The sequence below is a fragment of the Salvia hispanica genome, chromosome 4 (assembly GCF_029641045.1).
Source record: "Salvia hispanica isolate PSC_SH4W2 chromosome 4, Shi_PSC_v1, whole genome shotgun sequence".
Lineage (NCBI taxonomy): Eukaryota > Viridiplantae > Streptophyta > Magnoliopsida > Lamiales > Lamiaceae > Salvia > Salvia hispanica.
The window spans coordinates 21505045-21526527 of record NC_142695.1 but is presented as its reverse complement, the minus strand read 5'-3'; the positions used below and the strand labels follow the sequence as shown (position 1 = coordinate 21526527).

Below are 21483 nucleotides of genomic sequence, written 5' to 3'. Positions count from 1 at the left end.
CTCTGGAACAGACGAGGAGGCATATGAAGTGGGAGAACGATGACTACATATGTCGTGGTCACATCTTAAACGGTATGTCTGATTCTCTATTTGATGTGTATCAAAATGTTGAGTCTGCTAAGGAATTGTGGGATTCCCTCGAAGCCAAATATATGGCAGAAGATGCCTCTAGCAAGAAATTTCTTGTTGGTAACTTTATTAACTATAAAATGGTTGATTCGAGGCCTGTTATGGAACAATACAACGAATTGTTGAGGATATTGGGACAGTTTTCCCAATATGATATGAAAATGGATGAATCCATTTCTGTCTCTTGTATTATTGATAAACTGCCACCTTCTTGGAAGGATTTTAAAAATAATCTGAAACACAAGAAGGAGGAATTGAACTTGGTCGAACTTGGAAGTGATTTCCAGATTGAACAGTCCATACGAGATATGGAAAAGAGTTTTGTTGGTAATATTAAAAACATGGCTGGTTCTTCTGTGAACATGGTGGAAGAGGGTGAATCCTCAAAGGCTGGTAAAGAGAAACGTAAGTTTCAAGGGAAACGGAAGTTTCAAGGATATAACAGTAAGGATGGAAATAAGAAGCCTAAACTGACTTGCTGGAAGTGTGGCAAATCCGGGCACTTCAAGAAGGATTGTAAGTCTGGAAAGGGTGGAGGAAAAGGGAAAAACGAGGCTGGTTCAAGTGGATCCAAGGATCCTGAAAAGCAATCAGGTTCGTTTTCTTTACCTAATAATCATTCTGTTGAGAATTATTATGCATCAATAATCTCTGAAGCATTTTATGTTCAGGATGATGATCTGTCATGGTGGATTGATTCGGTTGCAACATGTCATGTATGCAAAGATCGTCAATGGTTCAAGGATTTTAAACCAATTGAAGATGGATCTTCTGGAAATTCCTTAGTATTAGGAAATGTTGTGTATGTACCTGGTATTCGTAAGAATCTAGTTTCTGGCATTGTATTAAATAATTGTGGATATAAACAAGTGTTAGAAAGTGACAAATACATTCTGTCAAGGCATGATAATTTTATTGGATTTGGTTATCTATGTGGCATGTTTAGGTTGAATCTAGATGTCTCTTTTGTTAATAATTCTGTTTGCATGACCTCTACAAGTATTAGTAATCATGTTAGTAAATCAGAATTGTGGTACGCTAGACTTGGACATGTACATTATAAGAGATTGAAAGATATGTCGAAAATGAGTTTGATACCAGCATTCGAGTTGAACAATGAAAAGTGTAAAACTTGTATGTTAACTAAAATAACTAGACAACCTTTCAATAAGAATGTCAATAAAGTTACTAAGGTTTTAGAACTTATACATAGTGATTTGTGTGATTTTCATTCAACTCCATCACATGGTAAAAAAAAGTATGTAGTTACTTTTATTGATGATGTTACTAGATTTTGCCATGTCTATCTATGCCATTCAAAAGATGAAGCTCTTGATAAATTTAAAATCTTTAAGGAAAGTGTAGAGCTTCATCATGGTGTGAAGATTAAAACTCTTCGCACTGATAGGGGAGGTGAGTATTATGATCCAGCGTATTTTGAATCGACTGGTATAGTACATCAAACGACTGCTCCATATACACCACAACAAAATGGTGTAGCTGAAAGAAAGAGAAATGATTAATTCAATGTTGTGTTATTCTGGCCTAAGTGAAGGATTTTGGGGTGAGGCTATGTTAACAGCCTGTTATTTGTTGAATAGAGTTCATAATAAAAGGAACAAGATAACCCCTTATGAACTTTGGCATAAGAAACCACCAAAATTGAGTTATCTCAGAGTTTGGGGTTGTCGAGCGGTGGTAAGACTAACTGACCCTAAAATGAAAACCATAGGTCAAAGAGGTATAGATTGTGTGTTTCTGGGGTATTCAGAAAATTCTGTTTGTTATAGGTTCTATGTCTTAGAACCCAATGACTATGTATCTGTGCACTCTATTATTGAGTCAAAGGATGCTGAATTTGGCAATGAGGATAGATTCACGTCTATACCTAAACCTGGAGGCATGATTGCAAGGTCTAGTAACTCTGATGATGTAACTGGAAAAGTGATGGATACACCTCCTGAGGTTAGGAGAAGTAGTAGGGCAAGAAAAGCTAAGTCTTTTGGAAATGATTTTCAATTGTACTTACTTGAAGGATCAAGAAATGAAATTAATTTTCAATATCAATATTGCTTTACTATTGGTGATGATCCAAGGACCTACAAAGAAGCTATGGCTTCAAGAGATTCTGCATTTTGGAAAGAGGCAATCCAAGAGGAGATGGATTCTATAATCCAAAATGGTACTTGGATACTGACTGATTTACCACCTGATTGTGAAGCTTTAAATAGAAAATGGATCTTCAAAACGAAGATGAAGGTGGATGGAAGCATAGACAAATATAAAGCCAGATTGGTTATCCAAGGCTTTAGACAAAATGAAGGCATTGACTACTTTGATACCTACGCTCCTGTTGCTAGGATTTCCACAATTAGATTATTTTTAGCATTTGCTGCTATACATAATCTTGTAATTCACCAAATGGATGTTAAGACTGCCTTCTTGAATGGTGAATTAAATGAAGAGATTTATATCAAACAACCAGAAGGCTTTGTCATGCCTGGTAATGAAAATAAGGTTTGTAAGTTGGTAAAATTTCTTTATGGACTAAAGCAAGCCCCCAAGCAATGGCATCAAAAGTTTGATGACGTGGTGTTGTTGAATGGTTTTGTATTAAACCAAGCAGACAAGTGTGTATATAGCAAATTTGATGCTACCGGTAAAGGGGTTATCATTTGCCTATATGTGGATGACATGTTGATCTTTGGTACTGACCAAGATCAAGTTGATAAAACAAAGGAATTTTTGTCATCTAAGTTTGAAATGAAAGACATGGGAAAGGCTGATGTGATTCTTGGAATTAAGATCACACATGGAGAACAAGGAATTTCCATTTCTCAATCACATTATATTGAGAAAGTGTTGGAAAAGTTCAACTTCAAAGATTGTTTTTCAGTTAAGACTCCTTTTGATCCTAGTGCAAAACTCGTGCCTAATAAAGGAGTTGTTGTGAATCAGCTTGAATATTCAAAGGCTATTGGATCACTAATGTATGCTATGATTAGTACTAGACCCGATATAGCCTTTGCAGTTGGAAAATTGAGTCGATATACTCATAATCCAAGTTTAATCCATTGGCAAGCAATGAATCGAGTATTTAAATACTTAAAAGGAACCATGGATTATAGGTTGACTTATTCTGGATTTCCTTCTGTTCTTGAAGGATATTCGGATGCAAGTTGGATCACCAATATGGAAGATCATTCTTCCACAAGTGGTTGGGTATTCCGTCTTGGAGGTGGTGCTATATGTTGGGCATCAAAGAAACAAACTTGTATCATGAATTCAACAATGGAATCAGAGTTTGTGGCATTAGCAGCAGCTGGTAAAGAGGCTGAATGGCTAAGAAATCTAATATATGAAATTCCATTGTGGCCTAAACCGATATCACCTATATCTACCAGATGTGATAGTGCAGCTACCTTGGCTAAGGCATATAGTCAAGTGTATAATGGAAAGTCAAGACACTTAGGTGTTAGACATAGCATGATTCGTGAACTTATTATGGATGGTGTGATATCTGTGGAGTTTGTAAGAACTCATGATAACTTAGCCGATCATTTAACCAAAGGGTTAAGTAGAGATCTTGTGCACAAATCGGCTATAGGGATGGGATTAAAGTCCAATACAAATCTCTGATATTAAGATACCCAATTCCCATTTAGTATGACACTAGATGCAGAATTCAATGTGGAAAACTTAATCTTTGGAGATAGGAACACATTTGAAAATCGTTCCAAGGTATGTGTTAAGACCTACAAGTTAAGGAGGTTGAATATATATATTCTTAATAGTTCTTTTGAAAAATTGCAAATGTAGGTGCAAGAATAAATGAGCTACCTATATAAGCATGAAGTTTAGCCGCTTCAAGAAGCTGGGACTTGGTTTCGACATGTTTATGAAGGATAAGGACATAGGCTAGTAAAATATAGTGTCAAGATAGAACATATTCGTATGTAAACTTTTGTGTGCATTATCTTCGTGTATTCAATGTGATTTCCCAGGGTTCAATCCTTAGAGACACCCGGGGTATTCGAATATTTGGAATGTGTAATGTACTAATATGGAATTCAATCGTTACGATATTTCATTTATGCAAAAGTTTGAATGTTTGAGATGACTTGTTTTAGTTAATCAAGGATTGCACTAAAATAGGGGAGGATTGTTGGATACTTTAGTGTAATTGGATTAACTTGATTGATCGATTATTGTTATAATGATACATCATTTAAGTATGGAGGTGCGGAGTGCACACTTATTTGAATTCATTATGATGTTAGGGGCGAAGCCCCTAAACAGATGAACGGGGGTCCGGGGGCAGCGCCCCCGGGTAGCGGGGTCCAAGGACTAATTTGCAATTTCGGAAACCTTTTGAAAATCAGTTATTTTCAGTTAAGATTCCCAACGGATGCACTGTTTCGTCAACAGCTGCACCGGTTCGTCTTCTTCAAAATCTGATCAATTCTTCTGGTTCATAATCTCGAATACACATATGAATTTTCTGATTTCTCTGAATTTTATCCGATCAAATAAGTTTGGTAGAACCACCAAAATTGATTTGATCTGAAAGTGATAATCACGACTTTCAGATATCCGTTTTTCTGTTTTACATATTGAATCTCCCTAACATGTTCCTCCGCCTCAGCATCGCCGCCATACTCCTCCATCGAAATATTTTTAAAACTGTATCATTATTGAAGAAAACAAATTTAGTACTTTGCTTATTACGTTAACTAGTGTAACAGCTATGCTAGGAACACATCTTTAAATTATTTTTATATTCAATCCACATTTACATTACATTTTTCTAATGCCTTTTTATTAAAGAAATACCACTACAACAAAAAATATGGCTAAGGATATTTTTGTTGCTGTTAAGGACATTAATTTGTGTATCTAATTATACAATCAACTCTACGTAAAATGTCCTTACTATTCGTGTTCCAATTAAGATTATTTACACAAATAGAAGCGTCCTAAAAAGCGAAAGATTAAGATAATTTGTCCTCAACTTAGGAGAGCATCCTAAATTATGGTTAGTTTTATAAAATTTTAAATGCTAGTTATTGATCTCAATTTTTATATCTTTGAAGATAAGTTTTTTTTAGCGTAAACTTTTATTTAGTCAATGTATTTATGATATACTCCATCAGTCCGTCATTAGAAGTCTCATTTCTTGGTGGCACGGGTTTTAAAAAATGTTAAAAAAAAGTGGGTAAAAAAAAGTTAGTGGAATAGATGTCCCACTTATATATATATATATATATTAGTTTTAAATGAAATGTGAGTGGAATGAGTTAGTGGAAGGTGAGATCCTATACCATTTATGGTAAAAGTGAACTGAGACTCCTATTCACGGACGGACTAAACTGGAAAAACGAGACTCTTATTCGCGGACGGAGGGAATAGTAAATAGTACGTATATAATATACTAATAAGCTGTTACGTTGATAACCTAATTACTTTTTTGGAACGTTTAAAAATCAAGGTGACCGTGTAACGTTAAAAAAGTAAAACTACCTTCTCATAAAAATCAAGGTGAAATTATAAGGTGACCTCAATTACTTTTTTGAAATTGAAGTGTTGGGTCACTAAGAGGAATTTTTCTAGTAAAACATAGGCCTACTAGAGTTTAAACTGGACACTACACCGATTATGCTTTAAGTAACTGAATTGGTAAATCGAAGTAGGTATCAACGTCTAGTTGGTAAATTCAATTATCTTCGCATTTAGATAGGAATATCTGATAGGTGACGTAGTTAAGGACCTAAATTCCTAACGATCCGATAAAACGAAAAATAACAAAATAAAGATAATTCGGCGCCCGTGAGGGCCGGCGGAGATAAGGATCTGGGCGGCTGTGCGCGGGTTCCAACCCATCGGGCAACGGCTACAGATCAGATATACGTTCCGGCTAGGGCTGGGAAAAAATACCGAAATACCAAAATACCGGCCTTATTGTACCAAAAAAAATACCGAACTTTCGGTATACCGTGACTTTCGGTAAGGTACCGGTACGAATTTTCAAATACCGCGGTATACCGCTGCATATCGAAATTCGTTATATACCGTAAATTAAGGTATATACCACAAAAATATAAACACAATTATATATAAAATATATTTTATATATTTTTAAATTATAAAATCTATTGTGAAATATAAATATAATTATGAATAAATTATATTTAATTTATTTTTAAATTTATAAAAATATAAATAATATTCTAAAAACTCTAATTTTCTATTTTAATTGATGTTGAAGTAAGGTATACCGCAAAAGTAGGGTATACCGAACTTCGATACGGTATACCGAAAATGAGGTACGGTATCGGTATGGAAATTCGTCACACCGAAAACTTTGGTATGGTAAAGGTATGACTTTTTCGCACACCGTATTTACGGTAAGGTATACGGTACGGTGGTTTCGGTAAGGTATACCGTACCTACCCACCCCTAGTTCCGGCTGTGCGCGGAGACCTTCTGTCGGGCAGCATGTAGCATAGGAAATTATGTATTTAAAGCATTTCGCAAGGCATTTGGCCAAAATAATATATTCATTGATTCATTGATTGGATGATTAATGATAACAAGCTATCCTATTTATAATACTAGACTTCTACCCTAACTTATTGAATAAGAAAACAAAGATATGGTGAAATAAAAGATACTAAATAATTAGGAGATATGATCGTACCAACTCCCCCACGGTTAAAATCCGCCATGTCCTCAAGGTGGAAACCACAAACCAACGACGACAGTTGAAAGCAAAAGCTTTGGCGAGGCGTCTCCTCCTGGATCAAACACACACCGAACAAATGAACGTCTCCCTTTATCACCTCCATAAAAAATAAACAAAGGAGACCCAATGTTGTCGGCAAAATTCCATGCCAAAACGAAAAGCTTGTCCATGCCTCTCAGAATGCTCAACCATAGCGTGTCATTGCGTGGAGGGATCAACCTTGCATCGGTGTCGAGCGATGTTGATTGAAGATTCAGACTTGGGACATCACTGACATTCAAATCCACATAGACACAAGCAAGTGCATGCGAACCGGAGTGAGCATCCCCTGTCTTACCTAACTCTTCCGCTTTTAATTTAAGCTCATCCTCAAACAACCTTCGCTTCTCTTCCATTTCCTCTTGATTGTCTTGTTTTTTCATATCAAATCCAGCCTGGATGTCATTAACAAGGCTCTAATTCTCCATGCTCTCTCCCTCACTCGGCTTCTCCGTCACGACACTAAAATCTTTCTCTTTCGGCTCTAAACTAGATCGAAGGGCTTCGGCTTTATTTTCTTTCTCCAGCAAAGTCTCTGTATCTTCTCTCATCTCCAATTCCTTATGTGTTGGAACACTAAGACCATCAATCTTCTCATCATATGCCCCAACGAGCACTCGCCACGGCATATTGTCGGTCTTGACGATCTCTTCGAGGGACTCGTCATTTGGTACAACAAGATTAGCACCCCCATTGTGAGCGGCATTGTTGGGAACATCCTCAACTAGATTTTTTTCAACAATATTCTCCTCAAATTCGCACTTCAACCGGGCGAGGAGGGTAGCTTGCTCCAATCTATAAACACGCAATTTCTCGTTGTAATCATTCACGACAGCTAGTTGGGCCGGGCAAGGCGAACGAACCTTGAGACTGGGAGCAACAACAGGCAACAACGCTGTGCGGTGACACAACGAACGGTCGCACTGCGGTGGCTGGTACATAGGCTGCGCGTGCAGCACTTCCCGAGAGTCCCAATAGCTAGGCGAGCGCGGAGGCTGGTCCAGAGTTTGACTGGTCACACGCGCGAGCTGATTGCACAGGTCCCGCGGTGGCTGTTTGGCGGAGTAGCGGGGCAGGTGGGATGCGTCCTGGACTCGCATCGCTCTCACCTCCTCCTGAGGGTGAAGTCGGTCCCAGCACATCTCCGAGCGCCGGGACCAGTCAAAGGTCGGGTAGCTGCGGTCCTGCTGTTGTGCCGGTGAGTCCCAACACGTCGTCGGCCTGCCCTTGTTCTCTATGCGATCCCGATCATCAACGCGACGATCGCGCGGTCCATAGTTAGGGTTACTGGGCGAGACCACCTCTCCCAATTACGTCTTCGCCGTGCCCCGTCACCATCAGAATCGTCGTCGTCGTCATACCCTATTCGCTGATCATGCTTGCGGTTGGTGTTTGGTTCAAGATTATCGAACCGGCGATCCGTTTCATCCCTCCAAGAATCAAATTTATCCAGTCTATCCAACAATTGATCCAGTTTTCCGCTAATGGAGTTGTCGTTGTTGTTAGGTTTGGTATACTGAAAAGCATGTTTCGAGCAAGTTTCGCTCGAATAGAATCTTGCTTGTATACGTAAAACTCTATAATCCACTTGTAACCCGATTCAGTATTATTCGAGCAGTTTCGCACGAATAGAATCAGTATATTATTACATTGTGTTTGCTTGTGCATTTATAAGATGTTTTATAAACATTTAAATGTATAAGAAGCAAACAAAGTCTAAGTCTTTTGCTTAGTAGACTGGTTGTGGGCGTCGTCCACTTTAAGGTAACACAGTCGGTTCTATGCGATGCTTTGCAAAAGAAAAAGAAGAATTTCACAACCCAGATAGGCTTAGACTACCTATCGTGAAAGGTTGCAATGTAAGTCCGATTATTTCTAAGCCTTTCTGAAATAAGATGACGTTGGTGTGGTATAACACTGAATGGATCTAACAGCAAGACGTGTCTTTATGCTATCTACTGAAAGACTAGGTCTTGATAAAATACTATTTCTTAATCTATATACGTTAGCATTGAGCATACGGTATTGCTTATGCACTACTTTGACTTATCAAATGGTGCGGGTTTTTCGCAACCCAATAATCCTGATATATTGGGTAGTGGTGATTAATATCTAGCGGTGCTAGGATTGCTATTATGTTGAATCGTGCACGAGGTGAGTCTCGTTTGATAATGTCCTCAAGAGGAGCTTGAACAAGGTTTTATTATTCGGAAAACTGGCCAGTTGGAGTTTTATTACTCTATGAATAATAAATAAGTGTTTCTTACTAAGTCCACTCTTGGAATTATTAATTAAGTCCATAGCAGACATTAATTAATTAATGGACATTTATATCTTAAGCGCGAGAAATAAATAATATAAATAATAGAAACCCGGATTACTTGTAATTTCGGATTTGGATGGGGAGTGCAATATTACTTCTGTAGTGGCTGCTCGTAATATTCCAATATAAGCTTGTATTAAATTGTGGGTTCAATTTAATTAGTAAAAAGCTAATTGGGAGAGCCCATATCCAAAACCTTCCATAGTTCCCTGTCTGGGCCCAAAAGGAACTTAATATAAATAGGAGTATAAAGGAGACAGAATGAACACAATTTTTATTCTCAAAATTTTCAAAAATTTCGAACTCTCCAGCTGTGGAGGATTTCGAATTCTTCACCTATTCCCAAAAGGATTTCTTCTGTCTTCTTTATTCGAGTCCTCGTATTTTGATAAGATCAGCCCACCCTGATATCGGAATACAGTTCGGGAACCAGAGAGAAGATCCGTGGTCTAGTATCGAAGATCATCATCGTGGAGAAGGCGCAAGCAATCGACGATTCTTTGGAGAATCAAATCGGTAACTCTAAACTGTAGAATTCATGTTTTAGGATTTACTTTCTTTGAGCATGAATTATTTGCGTTCTAGCATGCAATTATCTGTTTAACATGTGAATTGATTAATCGTATAATCGGTCAAATAGATCCGTATCTGATTTATTTATTTGTACAAGTCTTCCGCTGTGCAAGGGGCACCAAACCCCAGCAATTGGTATCAGAGCCAATTTTTGGCTCTGATTATGTGGATTAATTTCATGTTATGTGAATTGCATGATCTTATGTTTTTTCGTTGCTTGTTATATGTTTATAATATGCATAGTTCGAAACCCTAGAACAAGAAGATGTGGCGTTTTATAATGCGACGGGAATTTGAATGTTTCATATTTAGTTGCGCATTTTTTGATTTCTCATGTGCGATGATTATTTAGATTCATAATTTTGTAATTCGTTACATTCTTTTAACAATTTGATATTGTAATCATTGTTTTCTTGTAATGATTACATGGAATTCATCTTGTATTAAAAATTGGAATGTGAGAATCACGCCATGAAGGCTACTCGCGTTGTATCACGGGGAAAATTTCGTTTGCGGAACACCAGCGTAGTACAGACGGACAGCAACGTGGAGGCTAGGTGTCTTCGAGCAGCAGTGCTGGCGAGGCACGGGCTGCCGGAATTTGCGATGGCGGCGGCTGTCTTTGATGGCTGTTCATGGTCCAGAATTCGGCTGGGCTTGTTGCGGTGAAAACGTCGCTGATGCAGCGACTACACCGAGGCAGAGCCAGCAGCCGTGGCAAGGACGACGCAGCAGCGCTGGAGACGGAGCAGCAGTGACAGCAGCTCCGGAGGAGCGACGTCGACGCAGCAGCGTCGGAGACGTCAGGCTCGGCGAGCTCGCGAGACGAGTGTGGGAGCCCAGCAGCGGCTGCGGTTCAGTGGGAGTACGATGACGCAAGATTAGGGTTTCCCTATGCGTGATGTCGTTTTGTCTCGTCTCACGACTTCGCTTTCCAAATTTTGATTAGGATTTTCAAATCCTTGGATTCAATTTCGGAAATAAATCAAGATTAAATTTAGAAATAAGATTGGAATATATCTTTTGTGGATTTTATATATTATATGTAATTTTATTTTATATTAAATCATGGATTAATTATAGATTTTATCCTTATTTTATGGATTTGTAGGGATTTAATTCCTAGACGAAAATCCTAGTTAAATTTGGATAATGACAATCTAATATTTATCTATATCCTATGGATTAATGTGGATTTATCCCTAGACAAATCCTAGTTGGATTTAGATAATGACTATATTATTTTATTCTTATCTTATGAGTTTATATGAATTTATTCATAGATAAATTCTAGATGGATTTGGATAGTGATAATATAATATTTTATTTTTATCTTATAGATTTATATGGATTTGTTCCTAGATAAATCTTGGATAGATTTGAATAATTATAATATAATATTATCTTATTCTATGGATTTACATGGATTTATTCCAAGATAAATCCTAGATGAATTAGGATAAATATTTATATTAATTTATTTTATCCCATGGATTTCAATAGATTTAATTTTATTGAGACAAATCTTAGATGGATTAAAATAAGTATTAATCCAAGTTATCCTTATCTTTTGGATTTATGTCCTAGATAGATTCGGATGTTAATGATATATAAGAAAATCCTTATTTAATTGGATTCAGATAAATTCACTTATATAAGAAATTCTAAGAGCATCCGCAGCGGTTGCGTTTTGCCGTCCGTCCGTCCGTGCCGCTGAGCACGAGCTCGTCCGTCCGCCGATGGAGCTCGTCCGTCCATGCCAGCGGCACGGCGCTGCTCTTAGCTAAGAGCACGTCCGTGCCGCTGAGCAGCCATACGTGGCGTGTTTTTATTGGCCAACGGCATAGCCGTTGGCAAATTCGAATTTTAATTTTTTTTTTAAAAAAATTCATAAATAATTAAAAATAATACCAAATAAAAAAAAATTATTTTTGGATTCCCAAAAAAATAGAGCCGTTTATAGACGTTTTTTTTGGATTTTTGTGAATTTTTTTTTTTTTTAATCCCAAAATCATCTATAAATACACACATTCATCATCCACTTTTCACATCAAATTACCTCTCATTCATACTTTTTCATACTAATCATCTACATCTTCCTCTCTCACCAAAACTCTCTCTAAAAAATTCAAAAATGGATTTCACCAATCTCATTGCGGAAGCGGAGCGCGAAGAACAAGAATATTATGAACAATATCGTGCCGCCTATGAAGCCTATGTCGCCGCCAACGCCCCTCCTCCTCAACCAACTAGAGCAAAACGTCGTTACATCCCTCGTGATCGAGAGGGAGCCCATGAAAGGCTCTTTGCCGACTATTTTTCCGACCAGCCGCGGTATCCACAAGATTACTTTCGGCGCCGTTTTCGCATGTCAAAACGGTTGTTTATGCGTATTGTCACCACATTGTCCACCCGCGTTGAATACTTTCAAGAAGTTGCAGACGCAACCGGTCGGCAAAGTCTCACGGCGTTGCAAAAGTGTACTTGTGCCATCCGACAACTTGCTACTGGGCAAACGGCTGACCTCTTCGACGAGTATTTGCATGTCGGTGAGTCAACTGGAATCCTATGCCTCAAGAGTTTTTGCGACGGCGTTCGTTCTGCTTTCGGCGAGGAATTCCTTCGGGCACCCACCACCGACGATTGTCAACGGTTGCTTCGTCTTCACGAAACAGTCCACGGTTTTCCCGGTATGCTAGGCAGCATTGACTGCATGCATTGGAAGTGGAAGAATTGCCCGACTGCTTGGAGGGGGCAACACTTAAGCGGCCACAAAGGTGGCGGCCCAACGCTTATCCTTGAAGCGGTCGCCGACTACCGCCTATGGATTTGGCATGCATATTTCGGTGTTGCCGGATCCAACAACGACTTGAACGTGCTATATTCTTCACCACTCTTCGATGATGTTTTGAATGGTGTAGCACCGGCGATCGACTTCACCGTCAACGGAAATGCATACCACATGGGTTACTATCTCGCCGATGGTATCTACCCAAGGTGGTCGACTTTCGTGAAGTCGTTCAGCAATCCACAAGAGCCGAGACGGATTCTTTTTGCGCAGCGTCAAGAGTCTGCTCGGAAAGACGTCGAAAGAGCTTTTGGTGTCCTTCAAGGCCGATTCAACATTGTGAAGTCCCCTTCTCGGCTTTGGTACGTTAAGAATATCGCCGACATCATGTACACGTGCATTATCTTGCACAACATGATTATAGCTGACGAAGGACCGATAGCGGATAACTTTTACAACGAGGATGAAGCCGGAAGCTCAACTGCGAGGTCTCCCCCACGTCGAGGTGTGCATACGACGGTGAACGAGAGGATGGAAAGAAAACACAATGCGCGATACAAGAGCCCACACTGAGCTACAAAAAGATCTAATCAATCACATTTGGGCGAAATTCGGCAACGAGTAGTGTAATTTTTAATTTTTAGGATTTTATTTGTGTAATTTTTAATTTTTAGGATTTTAATTATGTAATTTTTAATTATTTTGTAATTTGTAATAGTATTTCAGATATTTTAATGCATTTTAATATTGTGGAAATGTTTTTATTTAAATTGAATAATAGAATGGTGGGACCCTTGAGCTTGTCCTTAGATAAGAGCACGGATGTGAGTGTTGTGCTCTTAGCTAAGGACAAGCAGTAAAAGTGGGTCCGGGCCCACTTCCGTGCTCTTAACTAAGAGCACGGATGGGGATGCTCTAAGTAATATTTGATATATTTTATATGTCTATTCTAAATAGAATTAAGATTTGTATAAATCTTGATTGATAGGATTTTATTTTTATCTTATGGATTATGATGGATTTATTTCTATCTAGTAATATCCTAGTACGATTTAAATAATGATAATCCTAAATCAACGTTATCTTGAATTGTAGGATTTGATTTTATCGAAATAAAATCTAGAATAATCCTAAGTGGATTTAGATAGTTGACTCTATCTTGATGAATCCTAAATAATTTTGGATAATTATTATCCAAGATAAAACTTAATTATTTAATTGATTCTCCCTTGACTAGATTAAATAATTTTTGATAATTATCATGTGCGTGTAAATGCCATGCATTAAATGGATTTATCTGTTTATTTGGTGTTTATCTATTTTAAGTGGATTATCTGCTTTATCTGCTTATGTGATAATTATGCAAAAACCATATAAAAATATCTAAGTGATGATTACAACAAGTGCGTTGTATACGGTCTCCATCGGTTGGTTTGCGAATTTGTGAAGCTAGTTTCTAATATTATCGCCACCCATGCTGTGGGGACAATAATCCTAAGAAATAGCAAGTTCATAAGGGCAGACTTCTCAAAAATAAATAGTATGAACTAGAAAGTAGTTTCTAATATTATCGCCACCCATGCTGTGGGGACAATAATCCTAAGAAATTACAAGTTTCAGAAGTTCAAACAGAATTTATGAGATAGCTTGGTTTTGTTATCAACACATGAGCATTGTTATGGGAGTGTGTTGTAGAAACAAGATTCTGTAATGCTAAATCTGATGGTCGTGCTTAGGCAACATTTGGCGGCCATGCCGTGCTGCGGTCTCTGGACTATTCGTCGGTGTTGTGACCAGTAAAAATGCTAAAATTTTAATGCGTATTGACCTCTGCTTGAGGGTACAAAATTTTAATTTTACAGTTGCAAGATACATAATTGTTTTGTGGTTATTTGCGATTGTGTATTGAGCATAAGTATGTGATAATAAGTTTATTTGCCAAATCTTCATTATGTCATTTAATATTTGCTTGCGATCCTTAAAGAAAGTAAACTCGAATGCCTAAATTATGTAGACCGGAAACGAAAATGGATAAGATTCTCATCGCTGAAAGCTTGGAGTTTATACTCAATGATTCATGTCCTCCATTTCCTCGACATAATTCCACGAAGAATGTTCGAGAATGCATTATGCATGTACTTGACAAGCTTTTTGAGGAATAAGGTCAAACTATTTTCCTTTAAGTAGCTCGACAAGTCTTGGTTAATGACGATGAAAGATGGATATCAATAGAATCTGTCAAGATGATTCGATTGGAATATCCTAGAGTGACAGAATGTTTTGAGGATCTTTTGATCACTCAAATAGTTTGTGACACAAGTCATCGCTTAAAGTAATAAGAAATGACTACAAGAGGGTTTAACTGAAAAGTTGAAAATCTTTAGAATAATAGTCGTTATATTACTGTTAGAGGAAAGTAACATGATAGATGACAAATTCATAAAGGCTGCATTTTTCTTAAGTCCTAGTTCATTTGAACAAAAGACTAGATATGGAAATGGGAGAGCCTGAATTGTCATCAAAGTTTGTTTAAAGCGAGAAAAGATGCTTTGTGAGTTGGATTAACCTATTTTATGGAAGGACAATGACTTACATGACAATGCAACTTCTAAGTAAGAGATCTTGATCCAGTTAGGTTTTTGTTGCAGTGAGAGCTATTAATGCTCAACTATTGTTTTATGGTTGATGCTTAAGGCATCATAGTATTAAAATAATATAAGTGCGACAAGGTTGAGTATTCAACAACACATCAACTTCTTAATCATTGAATGATAAAGTATTTATGGCTCTTAGTCTTAAGGCCAAGAAAATACTTAACAATTGTTCGAACTGATCTAGACTATCAAGATTTTAACATTTCGTTAAATAGCTTGAGAGTTGAGAAAGTCTGTTTGATGCACTATGAGTTAAAATCATTTGATATTTCAAGAGATTCATAATACTTATAGAAGTGCAACAAAGATAGACTAGCAAGTCTCAATGGTTTACGCCATAAGGAGACGAGCAAAGGGTTATGATCAGTAGTTGGAGTCTAATCTCCATTAACGAATCCAAGCATTCATCTAATGAATGAGATAGTTATGTAAGAAGGAATCGAAGTCTTTCTAAGACTAGTTTGATTAAGTGATGAGTTGTACTCATTAAAATCTTATCATTGATGGGATAAACATTAAAGAAATTACCAACATCAGTGCCTTCTACAAAACACGAGTTGTCGACTAGAGTGTCTCTAGTCCAGCACATCTCAAGGTGTAATGTTGTTCCAACACGTGTTGGAAAAAGTGTCCAAGAAATTGGAGTTGTGTACTGAGGCATGTTTTAAGGTTTGTCCCAAATGATGTAAGGTTATTAGTTCTGTAATCTTCAAAGATAGAATTCTTGTATGAAGATCAAGAGAGGAACTACAAGCCTAACAACATGATAACTCTCAAAGATAAAGAGAGAGATATCGGATTCTCCATTACCAAGAAGTCATATCATTAGAAACTTTTGCACTAATAAAATCAACTTCAGTACCTAAGATTGTAAGAACCATATCGTAGTGGGAGCGTTCCACTGGAACACAACAAGTTCATGGGTCTAAGAGTGTCGTAAGACTCAGTCTTAGATTAACTTGAACATAAACTACAATGTAGTATTTGTTAATTTGGATAATCATCTTTGAAAAGGTGATAGATTCCATATTACAATCTAAGATAGACAACATATTTTACAAGACTTGCAATACTACCTACAGGCTGTGTCAGTCAGTGGGAGCGAGTATCTTTGCAAGTAAATGTGGATCTCAAATGGCAAGACAATGACAATGGGTTATGCCCAAGGAGAATTATCTTCTCGCTATCGTTGTGCCATAATTTATTCGATCATATTGTCTATTAGAACTTACATAAATTAGAATGTATGTATTATGATTGTCAAGACAGCCTTCTATAAATAGAAGTCTTGAGGAAATCATCTACTAGAACATTCTAATGGATATGTAATTAAGGGCAAGAAACGCATGATTGGAAGCTAATATAGACCTCGTGGTCTTAGGCAAGCATCAAAATCAGAGTATATGTGTTTTATCGAAATTGTCAAATATTTAGAATTTGACTTGTGTCCTTAACAGTGCTGTAAGCACAAGGAAGTTGAAAGTGCATTACATATGGTATTATTGGTACTCTACGATGATGAAATCTACAAAAGTTGCAAACAACTAAGATTGGCATCTGGCGTAGGAAACTGGTTGTCTGCCCAGTTTAAGATAAAGGATTTAAGAGAAACTAATTACATTCTTAGCATCTAAGTCCTTTTAAGATTGCTAGAAAGAATGTTGAGATTCTCTCAGGAATCCTATATCTACACATTGCTTGGAACATTTAAGCATTAGAAATTCCATGGAAAGGTTTATACCTCTCAAGATGGAATTGTCTTGTCTCTAGAAAAGTGTCGTTTGACGCTTAGTGAGATCAAGAATTATGAGACTAGTTTCGGAGATAGTTGTCTCATGTATGCTATAATGTGTACTAAGTTTGATATTAGTTGTGCTTATGCATGACAAGCGTATATCATATTAACCATGGCAAAGGACTTTGATTGAGGTAAAGAGTATACCATAGTGCTTGAAAAAGACTAACTGCTATATTCTAGTTTACCAGTCATTCATGTAATGTCCTTGGGGTTACACTGAGTTAGTTTTATGACTAATCAGTAATCGAGTAAGTCATCTTCTGAAATATGTGTTTACCTTAGGAGTATCCTCCTAATAGTTTTAATCGTAAGTTTGAGTATGCCTATGAGTATTACATTTGGAGTATGACTCTAGTGAAGGCTAACTCAAGGGACACACGAGCTAATAAAGCTAAGCAATCACATAGAGAGATGAAATTAATTAAAGATCAAGTACGCAGCAAAGACATTATGGTGGAAAAGATATGATCAGAGAACAACCAAGCAGATTTTTCATATAAAATGCCTTTGTGGCAGCATGTTCAAACATGATGTGAAATGAATGGTGGTTCGATATATCTAGTACCAATACCTGCTTTGTGTATAAGTGGGAGAGTTTTTGGCAGTGGGTATATTGATGCACTTTTTATTTGCACTATAAATACCTGCAAGTATACAGAGTAGGTATAGTATAGCAAAAGGTTAGTACCGGGTATCGAACACGGGGAAGATGTACACAAAGTGTCTATCTTCTACTAGAACTCAATTACTATCTGGCGAAACAAGAATTATTGTAACTTTTTGAAAACAGTAAATATTAAAAACAGTAAACAACTAAAAGCAAGCAAATCACGGAGAGAAAAGTATAGAGATAAGGGGAATTCCAGGGATGTGCTTTCGCTTTATGGTTATACAAATTCCAAACTACAATACCCTAGCACAGTTAATACTTTGAAAGGACGAGTCACCTAGCTTATGCTCATGCGATACAAACGTTGATTACTAACATTAGGGTTGTCAATCCTAACACGTAACTCCAAAAAGCTCCTAAGACCCTTGAAAAGTCCTCACTCTCAATTAACAGTGCCGTTTTAAAGGAAGCTAACTGTAGTGTCTACTAAGTGGATCTAACTCGCTAGAACTCTGTCACAGTTATGAAGCAAGTTGTATTGAATCATACATAATTGTGTCACTCAATTATGAAGCATCATGATTAACTTAGGGAAGAAACAAAGTAAAAACAAAACGGATATTAAATAGAAAACGGAATTGTATAACCAAAGTTGCTACTAACACATCCCTAGAATCCTATGAGTTTAGTTACACATGACTGAATAAACTAAAAACATAGATTGAAGGGAAAGCAATCTGAACATAAAACTAAAGCAAATAAAACCCGTAGGTTGAATCCTTGTCGTTCTTGATGTTCTTGAAATCCTTCTTCAACTCCTTGCACAATTGAAGTACTCTAGCTTTTGATCTCTATGAATGTGTTCTTGTTGTGTGTCGGAAAAAAAACTCCTTTTGTGATGAAGCTTGAGGTCCTATTTATAGGGGAAGATTATTCCTCATCATAGAAGGAAAAGATCTTCAAAATTTGGTAAATCTTGGAGCAAATCTAGGGCTGGTCGGATTCGCCGCCTTTCTCCGGCGGGCCGCCGCACCTTGGCCGGCGGTCGCCGCGTTGGAGTCCAGAGATTCTGACCCTTCGGTGGCGGACCGCCACATGTCCTCCGGCGGTCGCCGGTCGAGACTCTTCTCCTAGCGTAAATTTCCGAGGCGGGCCGCCACATAGCTCTGACCGCCGGGCGCTGGCGGTCGCCGTACAACTTCGCGGCGGTCGCCGTCTGACTCCAGATTTCCAGACTATGCGTTTTTACTCCCCTTTTCGGCTCAAATATGCACATTTCTCACAAAACACGTCAAAATACCAAAATGTATAGAATATGCAAATAATGGACATGTAGAGTGATTTTGATGACAAAAACGGACCAAATAATGGCCTTAAAACAGTGCAAAAGCTGGGCGTATCATATACTCGAAAGCATGTTTTGAGTATAAGTGGGAGATTGTTAGGTTTGGTATACTGAAAAGCATGTTTCGAGCAAGTTTCGCTCGAATAGAATCTTGCTTGTATACGTAAAACTCTATAATCCACTTATAACCCGATTCAGTATTAGTCGAGCAGTTTCGCACGAATAGAATCAGTATATTATTACATTGTGTTTGCTTGTGTATTTATAAGATGTTTTATAAACATTTAAATGTATAAGAAGCAAACAAAGTCTAAGTCTTTTGCTTAGTAGACTGGTTGTGGGCGTCGTCCACTTTAAGGTAACACAGTCGGTTCTATGCGATGCTTTGCAAAAGAAAAAGAAGAATTTCACAACCCAGATAGGCTTAGACTACCTATCGTGAAAGGTTGCAATGTAAGTCCGATTATTTCTAAGTCTTTCTGAAATAAGATGACGTTGGTGTGGTATAACACTGAATGGATCTAACAGCAAGACGTGTCTTTATGCTATCTACTGAAAGACTAGGTCTTGATAAAATACTATTTCTTAATCTATATACGTTAGCATTGAGCATATGGTATTGATTATGCACTACTTTGGCTTATCAAATGGTGCGGGTTTTTCGCAACCCAATAATCCTGATATATTGGGTAGTGGTGATTAATATCTAGCGGTGCTAGGATTGCTATTATGTTGAATCGTGCACGAGGTGAGTCTCGTTTGATAATGTCCTCAAGAGGAGCTTGAACAAGGTTTTATTATTCGGAAAACTGGCCAGTTGGAGTTTTATTACTCTATGAATAATAAATAAGTGTTTCTTACTAAGTCCACTCTTGGAATTATTAATTAAGTCCATAGCAGACATTAATTAATTAATGGACATTTATATCTTAAGCGCGAGAAATAAATAATATAAATAATAGAAACCCGGATTACTTGTAATTTCGGATTTGGATGGGGAGTGCAATATTATTTCTGTAGTGGCTGCTCGTAATATTCCAATATAAGCTTGTATTAAATTGTGGGTTCAATTTAATTAGTAAAAAGCTAATTGGGAGAGCCCATATCCAAAACCTTCCATAGTTCCCTGTCTGGGCCCAAAAGGAACTTAATATAAATAGGAGTATAAAGGAGACAGAATGAACACAATTTTTATTCTCAAAATTTTTGAAAATTTCGAACTCTCCAGCTGTGGAGGATTTCGAATTCTTCACCTATTCCCAAAAGGATTTCTTCTGTCTTCTTTATTCGAGTCCTGGTATTTTGATAAGATCAGCCCACCCTGATATCGGAATACAGTTCGGGAACCAGAGAGAAGATCCGTGGTCTAGTATCGAAGATCATCATCGTGGAGAAGGCCCAAGCAATCGACGATTCTTTGGAGAATCAAATCGGTAACTCTAAACCGTAGAATTCATGTTTTAGGATTTACTTTCTTTGAGCATGAATTATTTGCGTTCTAGCATGCAATTATCTGTTTAACATGTGAATTGATTAATCGCATAATCGGTCAAATAGATCCGTATCTGATTTATTTATTTGTACAAGTCTTCCGCTGTGCAAGGGGCACCAAACCCCAGCAGTTGTTGCCGTCATCCAAAGGCCGAGTAGATGGCTCCTCGTTCAAGAGTGGTCGCTGAAGTCCCAGGTAATAATCACGACGGACACCGACGTTGTTGCGGCGGGAAGAACCGTTCGGAAAAGTATCCGGGCGGTGGCTCCCCCAAGTTCCTTTCCCGTTATTATGAAAGCGGGACATGAGTAAACCGATGAAAGCACCAGTTGTTAAGGACCTAAATCCCTAACGATCCGATAAAACAAAAAATAACAAGATAAAGATAATCCGGCGCCCGTGAGGGTCGGCGGAGATAAGGATCTGGGCGGCTGAGCGCGGGTTACAACCCATCGGGCAACGACTACAGATCAGTTATACGTTCCGGCTCTGTGCGGAGACCTTCCGTCGGGCAGCAGGTAGCGTAAGAAATTATGGATTCAAAGCATTTCGTAAGGCATCTGGCCAAAATAATATATTCATTGATTCATTAATTGGATGATTAAATATGATAACAGGCTATCCTATGTATAATACTAGACTTCTACCCTAACTTATTGAATAAGAAAACAAAGATATGAAAAAAATATGGTGAAATAAAAGATACTAAATAATTAGGAGATATGATCGTATCATAGTTCATCCGTCACAAGGAAGATGATCCCTTCCTTGATTGGCACAAGATTTTATGTAGTTTTATTTTGTGTGTTAGGTGGAGAAAATTAATTAAGAGAAATAAAATAAAGAGTGAACTGCATGAGATACCCCTAACATTTGCGGTTGTTGCACTAGTGACCCCTAACAAAAAGAATAGCACCATACGGGTCTAACATTTCATACAATCATAAATCAGGTAATTTTAGCCATTTTCGGACCAAAATGCCCAAATGG

The 21483-nt window shown here is 37.7% G+C and overlaps 1 pseudogene; it reads right to left on the bottom strand.

Annotated features, from left to right (window-relative positions):
* Positions 1–6858: 6858 nt before the first annotated feature.
* On the bottom strand, positions 6859–7851 carry LOC148927457 (uncharacterized; annotated as a pseudogene).
* Positions 7852–21483: the final 13632 nt, after the last annotated feature.